Source organism: Oncorhynchus clarkii, chromosome 1, assembly GCF_045791955.1.
Source record: "Oncorhynchus clarkii lewisi isolate Uvic-CL-2024 chromosome 1, UVic_Ocla_1.0, whole genome shotgun sequence".
Classification (NCBI taxonomy): Eukaryota; Metazoa; Chordata; class Actinopteri; order Salmoniformes; family Salmonidae; genus Oncorhynchus; species Oncorhynchus clarkii.
The window spans coordinates 65112170-65127706 of record NC_092147.1 but is presented as its reverse complement, the minus strand read 5'-3'; the positions used below and the strand labels follow the sequence as shown (position 1 = coordinate 65127706).

Sequence of the window (15537 nt, the reverse complement as noted above, 5' to 3'; positions counted from 1 at the left end):
TACAGCAACACATATTGAATGGCGACTCACGTCTGAACACACGTGGATCACACTGCATAATCTTCTGACAACCGTACACAGTCACTAAGCACACACACACACACACACACACAGCATCCAAATCTACAGAACAACCCTAAATGGTATCCTCCCAGACTACACCACAGAGAGACAAACTTTCCCACCAATTTGAACTACCCAAATTGTTGAATTGTTTCCTTTGTGCTCCTTTCTGTGTACTGAAGCCATTGATTGGCAGTTTAAAAAGATCCAGCAGCAACCCAGATCTAGATTCAGCAGCAGCAGGGTAATCTGCCATAGCATCTTTAATATTTACAACCACTATAATCGGCTCATCTGCCAGAGTAATGAATTGGAGGAGAAACACTTTGTTCATCAGAGTCCAACTTTTTCACATCAGTGCGATGTTTAATCTCAACGCCTGGAGCAACAATTAACTTTTGAAAATGTAACGCAAAATGTTCCCTTTATCAGAACTTTGATTTGGGAAAATGCGGAAAAGAAGAGAAGATGAGGGGAAGGAAAAGGCTTTGACCTGAGATGGTACATTCTCAAGCCCCGTACTGTGTGTGTGTGCAGTGTCTATAGAATCACAGTAAAAGTACTTTCGGAAAACAATCTGAGCCGAGTCTCAAATCCCCAGGAGCCAAAAACAACAAATAACTCAAAGGCCTCCTGTATCGAAACATCAATACTTTAATAAGTGACGTCTGCAGTGATTAAAAGTCTCTGAAGAAAAGGCACTGCAGGACTAAATCACTCAGACGCTGTATTTAATCAACAGAGTGTACTAGTTCTGTCCTAGAGTGGTAGTGGTGTGTTCGATTCTCTTTGAGCAGCAGCGTAGCATCAATGTGATGTGTGTGTGTGTGTGTGAGTGTGTGTGAGTGTGTGTGAGTGTGCTTTTGGGATTGTTTCAGGACAAAACAGTGGCATACTCCATGCCTCTCCTCTTATATCCCTCAACACATTAGGGAGGTGTGGAGATTTTTCAATCTTGCACAATGGAAACCAGTGTGGATGTGCAAGTACTTTATTATCTAAATATTGAGGGTGTGTGGGGCGACGGAGAGAAACAAAATGGTGCAGTTTGAGGCCATGTGGCGGAGAGTGATGCAGAAGTGATGCAGAAGCTGGAGTTTGGGGTGTGAGCATGTGGGTCTGGGTAGGTGTGATGCAGTTGTGATGTAGTCTCACATACATATAGTATATACAGTATATATATATATATATATATATATACAGTATATATATATACAGTATATATATATATATATATATATATAGAGGAAACTAGAGTATATATATAGAGTATATAATATATATATATAAATAAAGGAAACTAGAGTGAATTACTATTAGTTTCTATTCTGCTTTAAGCTTGTTTTTGCTGGCCTTGGCCAGTGAGTGGTGCTGTGTTATCACTCATATCAGTGAGTCCACGGTGTCCATGGTGAGAGTCTGTTGACCATGACTGTCTGGCCCTCCCCTCTAGCTTTCTGTTTCAATGGCAGTAGCCAGGAATTGCATAATTTTGTACCAGAACAGAGTAAATGGACCGTCCTGGGGTGTTGAAATGAATGCCCAGACCTTCTGGGTCTTCTCCATCAGATACTGAACAGATGGCAAAGAGCAAATTGCAATGAACTTGTAAATCATGACAGTCAGTGAGAGCCTGGGACATGAACCGGACATTCACATCCATCAACAGTCAAAGGACAGAGGGGTACACTTGCTAGAACCTTCTCGCAGATCTGGTAGGGGCAAAGCATAGCTCTGTGCCCAATTCGCAAACACAGTTTTTTGTTGTTTCTCCTGCTGTTAGATGCTAGTGGAAACTAGCTAACGGAAAACTAGCATACCGGTAACAAGGGATTAACACCGAACTGTAGGGGGACCGCTCTTCACATTCCCCAGAATGTTGAATTTTTTTTTTTTAACACAATGTAGCACTAATGCAATTCCACAAAATACCCAACATGCGTAGCAGCAAAAAAATAAAATAGCACATTACCCAAACGGGTTGTCGCATGGAAGCCTTTAGTTTAGTGTATTTACTTCACACAAAGTCACCGTGAATTCAAAGCACACGCCTAAATAACACTGCCGGACTGCGCACGAGACCAGAATGCAGTTTATAGTTCTCATCAGAACTGAAAATTCGATCCCAGTCCGACCCAAGCCCAATGAGCTGAAGTCCGAACCTAGGCCTCATCTGACATCACAGAAATTAAATGTGCCCCAACCCAAAAAAAAGCCAGATTTGTAGAAAGAACACAGTTAACTGTAGTGATTTAAACTGGTATTGAGAACTACGCGGTGGCAGTGGAGTGAGTAGGCGAGGAAACATCCATTGTGCCTAGAATAAACGCAGAGAGAGGAAAACTCACCTTAGTTATGATCAACTGAATTATGAAAATATTGGATTAAAGTCGGCATGTATCAAATTCTTGCCTAAATTGAAACTCCCAAAAACATATCCAACCGTTACACTAATTTAAAGCAATAGTCGTGTGTGTTCACCTAGATTATAATTTCAGCATTTTTTTGATTTGGAAAGTGCCATCGCGCTGTGTTGATACAATCAATATCCGATTTTTGTTTATTCCGGGCAATGTTAGCTAAATTGATGCGAGTGCTAACGATCATCTTTATTTTAGTTTGCTTATACTGTATATTAGCTGATGAGAACATTTTGCTAGCATGTTATAAAAGTGGATATTGCTCTTCAGCCTGTCCTACACCCGACCAAAAGCCCGTGATTTGTCTGATAATCAACCCATATGATTCTGTTTCAATGAATCTCGGTCTATATATTTGGTTAATTGATCTCTGGCTGGACAAGAGGAAGTGGTAGCTCATTTATTCGTTTGCTCATCTATCCCCGATTAGAAACATTTAGCATGCAATAATGTAGCCTAAATCAACTGTATTATCTACCTATTGACTCACATAGTAGCCTTATACACGGAGCGTACAACACATTAAGAACATCTTCCTAATATTGAGTTGCACCCCCCTCCCCCCTTTGCCCTCAGAACAGCCTCAATTCCTCGGAGCATGGACTCTAAAGCTAATCAACAGGGATGGTGGCTCATGTTGACTCCAATGTTTCCCACAGTTGTGTCAAGTTGGCTGGATGTCCTTTGGGTGGTGGACCATTCTTGATACACATGGGAAACTGTTGAGCGTGAAAAACCCCAGCAGAGGTGCAGTTCTTGACACAAACCGGTGCGTCTGGAACCTACTACATTACCCCGTTCAAAGGCACTTCAATCCTTTGTCTTGCCCATTCACCTTCTAAAATGGCACACATACATGCACAATCCATGACTCAATTGTCTCAAGACTTAAAAATCCTTCTTTAACCCGTCTCCTCCCCTTCATCTAAGTGACATCAATAAGGGATCATAGCTTTCAACTGGATTCACCTGGTTCGTCAATGTCATGGAAAGAGCAGGTGTCCATAATGTTTTGCATAGCCTTTATATAAAGGCTATTTTCCTATCGTCCCAATCCTGACTCCTGTCTCGCATGAAAATCCCTAACTTCATTCTATAATCCATAGGCTGCATTATCAAAGCACCTCTGGCCTATGCACATCAACATACTTTTAACATATTACATCCATAACATTTCTCCTGCTTCTCTGAGCTGTCTCGTATTGCTGCACGCGAGAGCTTCGGTAGAGAATGTGTGCTCAACAAAAGGTATGAGAGTAGATATGGATATTTTTTTGGTCCCTGTTAAGATACCTTGATATTTAAACAATTTCCTCTCCTCATCTCCCCTGTTATTCATGAGCTGATCCGCTATCTGTATAATCATCAACTAGATTTTGCCAAATCTGAGATATTCTGTCATTCGTTGGAGGTCATCTAGCAATGGTAGCAACCTTTGGTCATTTGACTTTAGTTTGACTGGCGTTACAACGTTTGTATGATTCAGCAACGCTATAGCCTACAGTGTGCTTTGTGCGTTCTGAGCGTGCTCTGCGTTGAGATAGCCTATGCCTACAGCTGAAATGCGCTGAATTAAGTGAGGAACACAAAATTATGAACAGCCTGTTTCGCAATTCATAACAATGTCTTTGGCGATCAAAGTTACTCTGTCATTACTAAATATCAGTTTCACTTGCTGTGAAATCTTTACATAGTGGCACAGCCAAGCCAGCAATGTGGCACAGCAACAGTCTTAGCTGGGAGAAAACTGCCATAGTGACCATTATCTTGGTTTTAAACGCTTTAAATGGGAACTTCCGATTTTTGCATTATTTCCCGGCACTCTCTGAATAAATATGAATTATTCCCAGTATTGAAACTTGGTAGATTTTGGGGGAAATATTCATCCCTACCAGTAGCCAGCTTGCTAGCTCGCATGCCAATCAAGTCTAACTAAAGCTACTGGCGAGTTTATCATGCTTGTGACATTATGCTAACTAGCTATCCGCAGATCATTTGTTTTCACTTGTCACATTTGTGCTCGTTGCGTTTTCCCTGTGCTCGTGTCATCGATGGCACTTGTGAGTAGGCTGTGCACCACTCTGTGTGTCTCTTCCTAAATCGTCCTTGTACAGAGCCAGAGAACTAGCCACATGTATCACAAGGCACCAACAGAGTCAGGTAGACAAGTTGATTAGATTTCTCTTTCTGCCCAACATCCTCTTCTGGAATATATTACACTGCTACCGCTTCCTTATAAGTTGTTTCCCTCCCTCTGCTTTACTTTCTTTTGTTTCTCTATCTCTCTACTGCACTTCCTCTCTGCCTCCTGCTGTGACAGTGCTGCCATGGGCCCTTTCTGATCCTACAGCTAAACCCTGCCAAGCACAGACACAAATGCCCACTCTCTGTCTCTCTCTGCACAACTCGCACAGTAGCGCAGCAGCCAGCCACAGTGTGTGTGTTCCAGTGTGTGTGTGTTGTATGCTTCAATGTGTGTGTATGTGTGTTTGTATTTCTTTTTAAGCATTGTGTGTACGAGTGTGTGTGCGTGTGCGTATGATTGTGAGTAAACGGTTGTGCTTCAACGTGTGTGTATGTGTTTGTGTGTGCATGTGTTCGGTGTGTGTGTGTTTGTGTGTGCATGTGTTTGTGTGTGCATGTGTTCAGTGTGTATGTGTTTGTGTGTGTATGTGTTTGTGTGTGCATTTGTTCGGTGTGTGTGTGTTTGTGTGTGTGTGTGTTTGTGTGTGTGTGTTTGGTGTGTGTGTGTTTGAGTGTGCTTTTACAGTTTACACTTGCTCAGTTTCTCGTAGCTTGCAGCACACATCAATAAGGTCAATTTCAGTCAAATGCATCTGCTCCAGACGATAAACCCTTTTAATCTGGTTCTTGGTTTTGCAGTATTGCTTCCTATCCGTCCCTATCAGCACCTGCAGTGAGCCTACGGTTTGGAGTGCTTTGCATTATCCAATGTGGCGGGAAGGTAGAACCCATGAATTCAGATCCAGCTTATCCCATGGCCATGCTAACATGCCTAGCCGTGCAACAGTGCACACCTACAGTAGCATTTAACTCTCAAAAGCCGCTTTCAACAGATCCCTTATGTCTTTGCTCAAAATGGTTTCACCACTTTAGTTCGACTGATTTATGCTAAATGCAGATGCCACTTCCATTGGTTTTGGTCCTCGTCAGGCGTTCTGAGTGGTGAACGCATGTTCAGATGTGATTCCGTCTAGATTGTGAAAAGCATGCCAGACGGAAACATCTAAAAGGATGATGCTGGGGATTCAAAAGGGGAAACGATTCAATCATCATGCCTTGTTCTGATGTGGAAGAGAGATACAACTCTCGCTTGTCATGCATAACTGAACCTTCCATTTCTGGTTTAGTCGAGGGAACACTACAACAGGTACATGTGCTTTACAGTCAGAACACCCCAGACGACTGGGCTGACTCTATCCCTATAGTTACTGAACAGAACACAATTACAACATGAAAATGTTACTGCAGAAAAGATGTCACTTCACAGCCATTCAGAGGTAATGTCAAACCCAGTGCTGTCTAACTATCTCTGTGTGTGTGTGTGTGTGTGTGTGTGTGTGTGTGTGTGTACACGCTATACAATCTTCATTGCCATCGGAAATCTGGTTCGGGATCAAATACCATCCTGTACCCAATCAGAATGAATCATCAGGTGTATTGGTTGAAGAGGTCTCAGAGTTGTGGGGTTGATATCCTTCGTCTCAGTGTCGGCCACTGATTTCCTTCCCACTGCTGCGGAGGGAGACCGTGAGCGTTGAGCTGTCGACGTGATGAAGCAGAATACCTGTGTGTGTGTGTGTGTCTGTCTGTCTGTGTGTGTGTGTGTGTCCAGTGGCACAGCCCTCTTTTGTGAGCCTGCTCAGGTCAGGTCGTGCAGAATGCTTTTTATGTCAGCTTGCATAAAGAGGAATAATTCCGCTGCTATTCATCAACGATCACTTTGACTGCCAGGCCACCCCTTTCCCCTTAGACTGGATCTCTCTCTCTCTCTCTCTGAATGTTGTAAAATAGGATCAGCAACAACTATCGCTTCCTCCTATTTTACAGAACAAATTCCAATAAACATTTAGGGTCACAATTCTAATTCAATTGTGTCTCTTGTCCATGTGTATATTTCAGGTAAATGACATAAAACAAATGCAAAGTTGGGTGATGATGGTGATATAACACAGTGTTAAAAGCGAGTCTGGCTATCTAGAACCAAAAAGGGTTCTTCGGCTGTCCTCATAAAAGAACCCTTTGAAGAACCCTCTTTTGGTTCTTAGGAACCAAAACACTCACTCTCTCCCTCTCCAGGCACGCATCCCGCTCCCAGAGTACAGCTGCCGCCTCTGAGCATCCCCCTCCCCTCCTTCCTCGGTCCTGGCAGCCAGCCATCCTCTCATGTCTTTCCTGTCTCTCCCCAATCACACGGACACTCCGACCAGTTTCCCAACAACCAGTTTCTCCCCAAACTTTAAATCCAGTTATGACACATCTCTACTTGCACCAGATCCAAGAGAGGGGGAGTCACTGGAGCTAATGGGATCAGCCATTTGAGAGGCTCTGATGAGGGACAGAGAAGAGGGATAGTTGGGCCGGGAGTTTAGTCAACTGCAGGCCAAGGGTTTTCCTTTCCAGAGACACAGTCCCACTGAGGGACTTGCATTAATTAGTGCGCAGCTGTAGACAGGCAGGAGTGTAGAGCTGACCATTGCACTGCACCACGCCCACCCTCCCTTCTAGCTGAGACAGAAACAGGACCCAGAGACGCTGTACAGAGAAAAGACTCTGTGGAAAGGCCCAGTTTCCTGTTTGTTTTCACGCGCACACACACACACACACACACACACACACACACACACACACACACACACACACACACACACACACACACACACACACACACACACACACACACACACACACACACACACACACACACACACACACACACACACACACACACAGAGAGACGCATGTGGATACACACACGTACGTACAGGCACGCAACATCAAAACGCACATCCGCACGCGTGCGCGCACGAGAGATAAAGACTTGTGCGCAGATACGCAAATGCAACCACACACACACACACAGACACACACAGTACGCCTCAGAGATTACCTCAGCATTACAGCTTCATGAGTGTAATTGGCTCTTGATCCAATATATATGTTAATTAGAGTTGCAGCACCCCTTTTAATTGTCCTAGCTGGGTAATTAGATGAACACTCGTTAAAATGCACATTGTAATGTTTACCGCAACAGTCCCACTGTTGCCACCATGGAGACCAGACACCGCGGTGGCAAAAGCAACCATGTTAAACAACTATATTTGCACTACACAATATATGAAGGATCTGACTTATGCAACCCAGAGGATATGGGGGATTTTAGGGTCAACAAGTTGTTACACAATTGAATGTCCAAACAGCAACAAAAGTCTGTTTGATTATGTAAGGTTCAAACAACATACCTTGGCTGTCTCTCCTTTGTCTCCGGGCTAACACAATGGAGAGATGAGGAGGGTAAAATTAGACCACAGGTTATTCTGAGAACAGTCTGGGGTTGGGCGGGGAAAAAGTATTTCCTGGTTGGACAGGACATGGCTGAGGGTCACAGGGAAAAAGGTGTGTGTGTGTGGTTGTGCCTTCAAATGACAGATTTTGTTTAAACTATCACAACAAAGCTGAAGTATTGGCAAGTGTTTGCATATGTACATGATATGTACAGTGCAATCAGAAAGTATTCAGACCCCTTGACTTTTTCCACATTTTGTTACCTTACAGCCTTATTCTATAAGGGATTCAATTGATGTTTTTCCTCGTCAATTTACGCACAATACCCCATAATGACAAAGCAAAAAAACAGGTTTTTAGAAATGTTTACAAATAGAAAAATGAAATACGACATTTACATGAAGTATTCAGTCCCTTTACTCAGTACTTTGTTGAAGCACCTTTGGCAGCGATTACAGCCTCGAGTCTTCTTGGGTATGACGCTACAAGCTTGGCACACCTCTATGCATATTCACTTTACAAATGACCTCGACTAACCTGTACCCCTGCACATTGACTCAGTACCCCCTGTATAGAACCTCGTTATTGTTATGTAATTTTCTTATGTTACTTTAGTTTATTTAGTCAATATTTTCTTGACTCTATTTCTTGAACTACATTGTTGGTTAAGGGGCTTGTAAGTAAGCATTTCACGGTAAGGTCTACTACACCTGTTGTATTTGGCACTTGTGATAAATAACATTTAATTTAATTTGTATTTGGGGAGTTTCTCCCATTCTTCTCTGCCGATCCTTTCAAGCTATTTCAGGTTGGATGGGGAGTGTTGCTGCACAGCTATTCTCAGGTCTCTCCAGAGATGTTCGATCGGATTCAAGTCCAAGCTCTGGCTGTCATTGTCATTGTCCTGTTGGTAGGTGAACCTTCGCCCCAGTCTGAGGTCCTGAGCGCTCTGGAGCAGGTTTTCATCAAGGATCTCTCTGTACTTTGCTCCGTTCATCGTTCCCTCGATCCTGACTAGCTTCCCAGTCCCTGCCGCTGAAAAACATCCCCACAGCATGATGCTGCCACCACCATGCTTCACCGTAGGGATGGTGCCAGGTTTCCTCCAGACATGATGTTTGGCATTCAGGCCAAAGAGTTCAATCTTGGTTTCGTCAGACCAAAGAATTTTGTTTTTCATGGTGTGAGAGTCCTTTAGGTGCCTTTTGGCAAACTCCAAGCAGGCAATTATGTGCCTTTTACTGAGGAGTGGCTTCCGTCTGGCCACTACCATAAAGGCCAGATTGGTGGAGTGCTGCAGAGATGGTTGTCCTTCTGGAAGGTTCTCCCATCTCCACAGATGAACTCTGGAACTCTGTCAGCGTGCCCATCAGGTTCTTGGCCACCTCCTTAACCAAGGCCCTTCTCCCCCGATTGCTCAGTTTGGCCGGGCGGCCAGGTCTAGGAAGAGTCTTGGTGGTTCCAAACTTGTAAAATTTTTTGGTACCCTTCTTCAGATCTGTGCCTTAACACAATCCTGTCTCAGAGCTCTACGGACAATTCCTTCGAACTCATGAATTAGCTTTTGCTCTGACATGCACTGTCAACTGTGGGACCTTATATAGACAGGTGTGCGCCTTTCCAAATCATGTCCAGTCAATTGAACTTACCATGGGTAGACGTCAATCAAGTTGTAGAAACATCAAGGATGATCAATGGAAACAGGATGCACCTGACCTCAATTTCAAGTCTCATAGCAAAGGGTCTGAATACTTATGTAAATAAGGTATTTCTGTTGTTTGTTTTTTTAATACATTTGCAAACATAAAACAAAAAAAAACGTTTTCGCTTTGTCATTATAGGTTATTGTTTGTAGATTGATGAGGATTTTTATTTTTAAATCCATTTTAGAATAAGGCTGTAACGTAACGAAATGTGGAAAAAGGGAAGGGGTCTGAATAGTTTCCGAATGCGCTGTACGTGGGTAGTGTGTACTTACTGACAGATGAGGACTAGCTAAGTATATCTGTCCACCTTGTGTGTATTGTGTGTATGGTAACTAGCCACTGTGTGCTCTCTCTTGCACACACTTATTTGAAACTGGGAGAGAATTCAAAGTCATGGTTGGTCACAGGAAGTGAAGGGGAGCCGGGGAAACTTAAGGAAGCATTCGGCATCTCGCCTGATAATCTCTGAGAGTTCCCTGCGCTACTCGGGGCGCATGGAGCTTTCATGTTGATTGGCTTTGGAGAAGAAGAAAAAAAGAGAGCGGGAGAGAGAGCGGCGTGGTGTCCCCAGTGCATGAGGTTACTGTGTGTGATCTCTGCATGTTAATAGGCTGCTCTGGTGGAATGCTTCGACACGACTGCATCACTGATGACTGTGAGACACTTGTCTGGGACATGGAATGAAGGACATGCTAGTGTTGAGATGCTAACGTGGTTTGATAAGGTTAATAGCACAATCAATCAATATCAATTCATCCGTTTTATGAAAGGTACGTCATCAGCAAAGTTACATGTGTGATTTCTTCTTGCTTTCTTGTGGATACAGGAGGCCTGTTGGGGCGTTTTTATATGAGTTGCTGTATAAACACAAGCCTGATAATATAATAAAGCTGTTATTTACCTAACTTTGTCTAACATGCCTGTAGTGAATGCTATAGCATCTGTAATAGCTGTAAGATTGTGTAATTTCAGCGGTAAGGTCGTTTACTATGATAAGGTTGTTATTAAGGTTGGCTCGCGTCTAAAATAGGACAGTATTAATGTGCCCCTTTCCCTCTCATAACTATGGTGTTAGGTCATTGAAATGGGACATACTTCTCCTTGTCCCCAAGGTTAGAAGGATGTACACACAAGTCCAGTAAGGTTGGGGTTTTATGACTTCTGTGAATGACAATTGATGTTTTGGGTGAAGAGCAAGAGCAAAGGAGAGAGTAATCTACATTCACATGAGCTGGGTACATTAGGAACGAATGGTGCACGGATGGACACACCCACACGCGCACGGATGGACACACACACCCACAAATAAACACTCACACACACATGCACACCTACGATCAGAGGCACACAGTGCAGGCAAACACACTGGCTTACTTACGCAGGGCACCTCTTCCCATCAGAATACAGATCAGAAGTGGGAGAACAAACTCCTTAACTGAACAAATCAAAGTTTATTGGTCGCGTACACAGATTTTCAGATGTTATCACAGGAGCTGTGAAATGCTTATGTTTCTAGCTCCAATAGTGCAGTAATAGCTAGCAATATAATAACAATACATACATAATCCAAAAAGTTAAACAAATTTATGAGAAATGAAGGACTATCAGAGTGAGCAATATCAGCACGAGCAATGTCAGAGTCCGAAATATACAGTGCATTCGGAAAGTATTCAGACCCCTTGACTTTTTCCACATTTTGTTACATGACAGCCTTATTCTAAAATGGATAAAACACATTTTTCCCTCATCAATCTACACACAATACCCCATAATGACAAAGCAAAAAACAGGGTTTAAGAATAAAAAAAAACAGAAATACCTTATTTACATAAGTATTCAGACCTTTTTGCTATGAGACTCGAAATTGAGATCAGATGCATCCTGTTTCCATTGATCATCCTTGAGATGTTTCTACAACTTGATTGGAGTCCACCTGTGATAAATTCAATTGATTTGACATAATTTGGAAAGAAACACACCTGTCTATAAAAGGTCCACACAGTTAACAGTACATGTCAGAGCAATTGTCCGTAGAGCTCCGAGACAGGCTTGTGTCGAGGCAGAGATCTGGGGAAGGGTACCAAAAGATTTCTGCAGCATTGAAGATCCCCAAGAACACAGTGGCCTCCATCATTCTTAAATGGAAGAAGTTTGGAACCACCAATACTCTTCCTAGAGCTGGCCGTCTTGCTAAACTGAGCAATCAGGGGAGAAGGGCCTTGGTCAGGGAGGTGAACAAGAACCCGATGGTCACTCTGGCAGAGCTCCAGAGTTTCTCTGTGGAGATGGAAGAACCTTCCAGAAGGACAACCATCTCTGCAGCACTCCACCAATCAGGCCTTTATGGTAGAGTGACCAGATGGAAGCCACTCCTCAGTAAAAGGCACATTAAATTATGCTTGGAGTTTGCCAAAAGGCACCTAAAGGACTCTCAGACCATGAAAAACAAGATTCTCTGGTCGGATGAAACCAAGATTTAACTGTTTGGCCTGAATGCCAAACATCACGTCTGGAGGGAACCTGGCACTATCCCTACGGTGAAGCAGGGTGGTGACAGCATCATGCTGTGCTGATATTTTTCAGCGGCAGGGAGTGGGAGACTAGTCAGGATTGAGGAAAAAATGAACGGAGCAAAGTACAGAAATATCCTTGATGAAAACCTGCTCCAGAGCGCTCAAGACCTTAGACTGGGACAAAGGTTCACCTTCCAACAGGACAACAACTCTAAGCACACAGCCAAGACAATGCAGGAGTGGCTTCGGAACAAGTCTCTGAATGTCCTTGAATGTCCCAGCCAGAGTCCGGACTTGAGCCCGATCGAACATCTCTGGAGGTACTTGAGAATAGCTGTGCAGCAACGGCCCCCATCGAACTTGACCAAGCTTGAGAGGATCTGCAGAGAAGAATGGGAGAAACTCCCAAAATACATGTGTGCCAAGCTTGTAGCTTCATAGCCAAGAAGACATGATGCTGTAGTAAAGGGTCTGAATACTAGAACTATAATAATAATACTAGAAATTAGCAAAAATGTCTAAAAAACCTGGTTTTGATTTGTCATTATGGGGTATTGTTTGTAGATTGATGAGGGTAAAAAAACGACTTAATCCATTTTAGAATAAAGCTGTAACGTAACAAAATGTGGAAAAACCCAGCAGCGTTGCAGTTCTTGACACAAACCGGTACGCCTGGCACATACTACCATACCCCATTCAAAGGCACTTAAATCCTTTGTATTGCACATTCACCTTCTGAATGACACACCACACATACGCAATCCATTTTCTCATGGCTTAAAAATCCTTCTTTAACTGGTCTCCTCCCCTTCATCTACACTGATTTGAAGTGGATTTAACAAGTGACATCAATAACCTTTCACCTGGATTCGGGACTCTAACCCGGAAGCTTAAAATAAATCCCGCTATGCCCTCTGTCGAACCATCAAAAAGGCAAAGTGCCAATACAGGACTAAGATTGAATCGTACTACACCGGCTCCGTTGCTTGTCGGACGTGGCAAGGCTTTCAAACTATTACAGACTACAAAGGGAAGCACAGCCGAGAGCTGCCCAGCGACACGAGCCTACCAGACGAGCTAAATAACTTCTATGCTCACTTCGAGGAAAGTAACATTGAAACATGCATGAGAGCATCAGCTGTTCTGGACGACTGTGTGATCACGCTCTGCACAGCCGATGTGAATAAAACCTTTAAACAGGTCAACATTCACAAGGCTGCAGGGCCAGACGGATTACTAGGACGTGTACTCCGAGCATGCGCTGAACAACTGGCAAGTGTCCTCATGGACATTTTCAACCTTTCCATGTCTGAGTCTGTAAGAACAACATGTTTCAAGCAGACCATCATAGTCCCTGTGCCCAAGAACACTAAGGTAACCTACCTAAATGACTACTGACCCGTAGCACTCACATCTCACACCTTTGTTCCATTCATCCTGACCACACGATGAACGGAGAACCCTGCTGGCTGTATGGATTGGGACAATATGTCTGGAAAGAGAGCCATGATTCCATAAAACAGAGTATGTTACAGTCCCTTATGTCTCTCTGAAAGGAGATCCTCGCCCTGAGCTACGTGTACTTTGTTGTCCATGAGTAATACATATGTACTTGAAACTGATGGATGGTTTGCTTGCCATCTGAGCCTGACTACAACCCCACCTCTCCTCCCTCTACTCCGGCATCAACGTTTTGGAGTAGCACCCGGGATGAATTGGGCTACCTCGGGAAGTCGAAATAAAGGATTCAGGTCAGAGAAGTCACTTTTCTGGTCAAATTGTTGGTGTCCAAAAGTGATTTTCCGATATAGGAAATAATACTACAAACGTTCTGAACAAATAATAAAATAAGAATAAAATAATTGCGCAAAATACTAAAAAGTTGGCTAGGAGATAAAAACAGGGCGACCGTGTCTGTCGACGCCATCTTATCAAGTCTTTGAAAATAATGGAAGTTTCAGAAACCCAAAACAGTCTTCCTTTAAACTCAGTTGACTGTTTGGCACAGACAGAAGGGCCAGCTCTCTCTACAGTGAATTGTTTACCCACTATTAACCCATGCAGTTAAACAATGGGCACGGCGGGCATCATTTGGGCATCATTCCCCGGCACCCTTATCTTCCTTTAGAAGCTCAGCCTTCACAACACGCTAAAAGAGCGCCACAGCGATGTCACTTCCTCCCCAATCTGTCTGTCTGTCTCCACATCTCTTAAAATCTTCCAAAAGAGGCTGTCCGTCTCCCTTTTCAAAAACAGATGAGGAGATTTGGGTGTAAAAAATGCATGTCCTTGTCCATTATTCATCTTAAAGGTTGCATTCTAATTGGTGGTCTGGCGGAGGACTGGAATTGCTATCCGCTCTCAAAAAAGCGTCTCATCTCTATCCTTTTCAGAGCCAAACAGTCTGGAATGTAATAGTGAAGAAATGTGTTGATATAGAGATTGCTGTGATAAGTGTTGGAATTACCTATTGTAATGGTGATATTACTGTGTCTGTTATGTATTCATAAGGATTCATGGATCATGTTGAACTGTATTTGAGTGTGTGTCAGAGAAAATGAATTTGGTATTAGAGCTTTTAGGCAACCGTGAAAGGCTTCTGTGCATAGGGTCATTTTGAATTGTTTTGCAAATAACAGTCTTTTTTCTGCTATTGATCAAGCCCTTGAAAAAGAGTCTGCTAAATGACTAAAATGTCATATGGATAGATCTCTAACAAAATACATAGAAGTCAAATAATTCACTCTTAATTCATTTGTGAAACATTTTTGAGTGCTGTTGTATGATCCACTCCATTTCAGTCTCGCAGAGTTCAACAAACACATCCGTCTTCATTTCTCACACATACAAAAATACACTGTTGACATTTTACAAAGGTCTGTAATAGGTATCATTGAAGTCAAGTGCTCCATTACACAGTAACCGCCCTGTATGTGTGAAATTAGACGTTTTCTTGACAGAAGGTAAATTCTCAGAACTGGCCTTTATTTCAGAGGTGACATTATGTTTCACACAAGCCCCAGGATGGCAGTCAGGCAGCTGGTGAAATGCTATATCTACGCAAAACAGCACAGCGGCACTAGATTCATTTCTCTGTCTGTCGACTCTCAAAACAGTTTCTTTTTTACAGGCCTAATCACTCACTACCAGAGGGGAGGAGGTGAAGGAGGAAGAGGGGTGCAAGAGCCGTCACTACAGTCCCTGGTTCGAATCCAGGCTGCGTCACATCCGGCCGCGATTGGGAGTCCCATAGGGCGGCGCAAAATTGGCCCAGCGTCGTCCGGGTTTGGTCGGGGTAGGCCGTCGTTG

General features: G+C 43.3%; 1 protein-coding gene across 5 annotated transcripts in view; it reads right to left on the bottom strand.

Annotated features, from left to right (window-relative positions):
- Positions 1 to 15537, bottom strand: part of LOC139410554 (KH domain-containing RNA-binding protein QKI) — a 99430-nt gene that overhangs the window by 13021 nt on the left and 70872 nt on the right. The window lies entirely within an intron of this gene.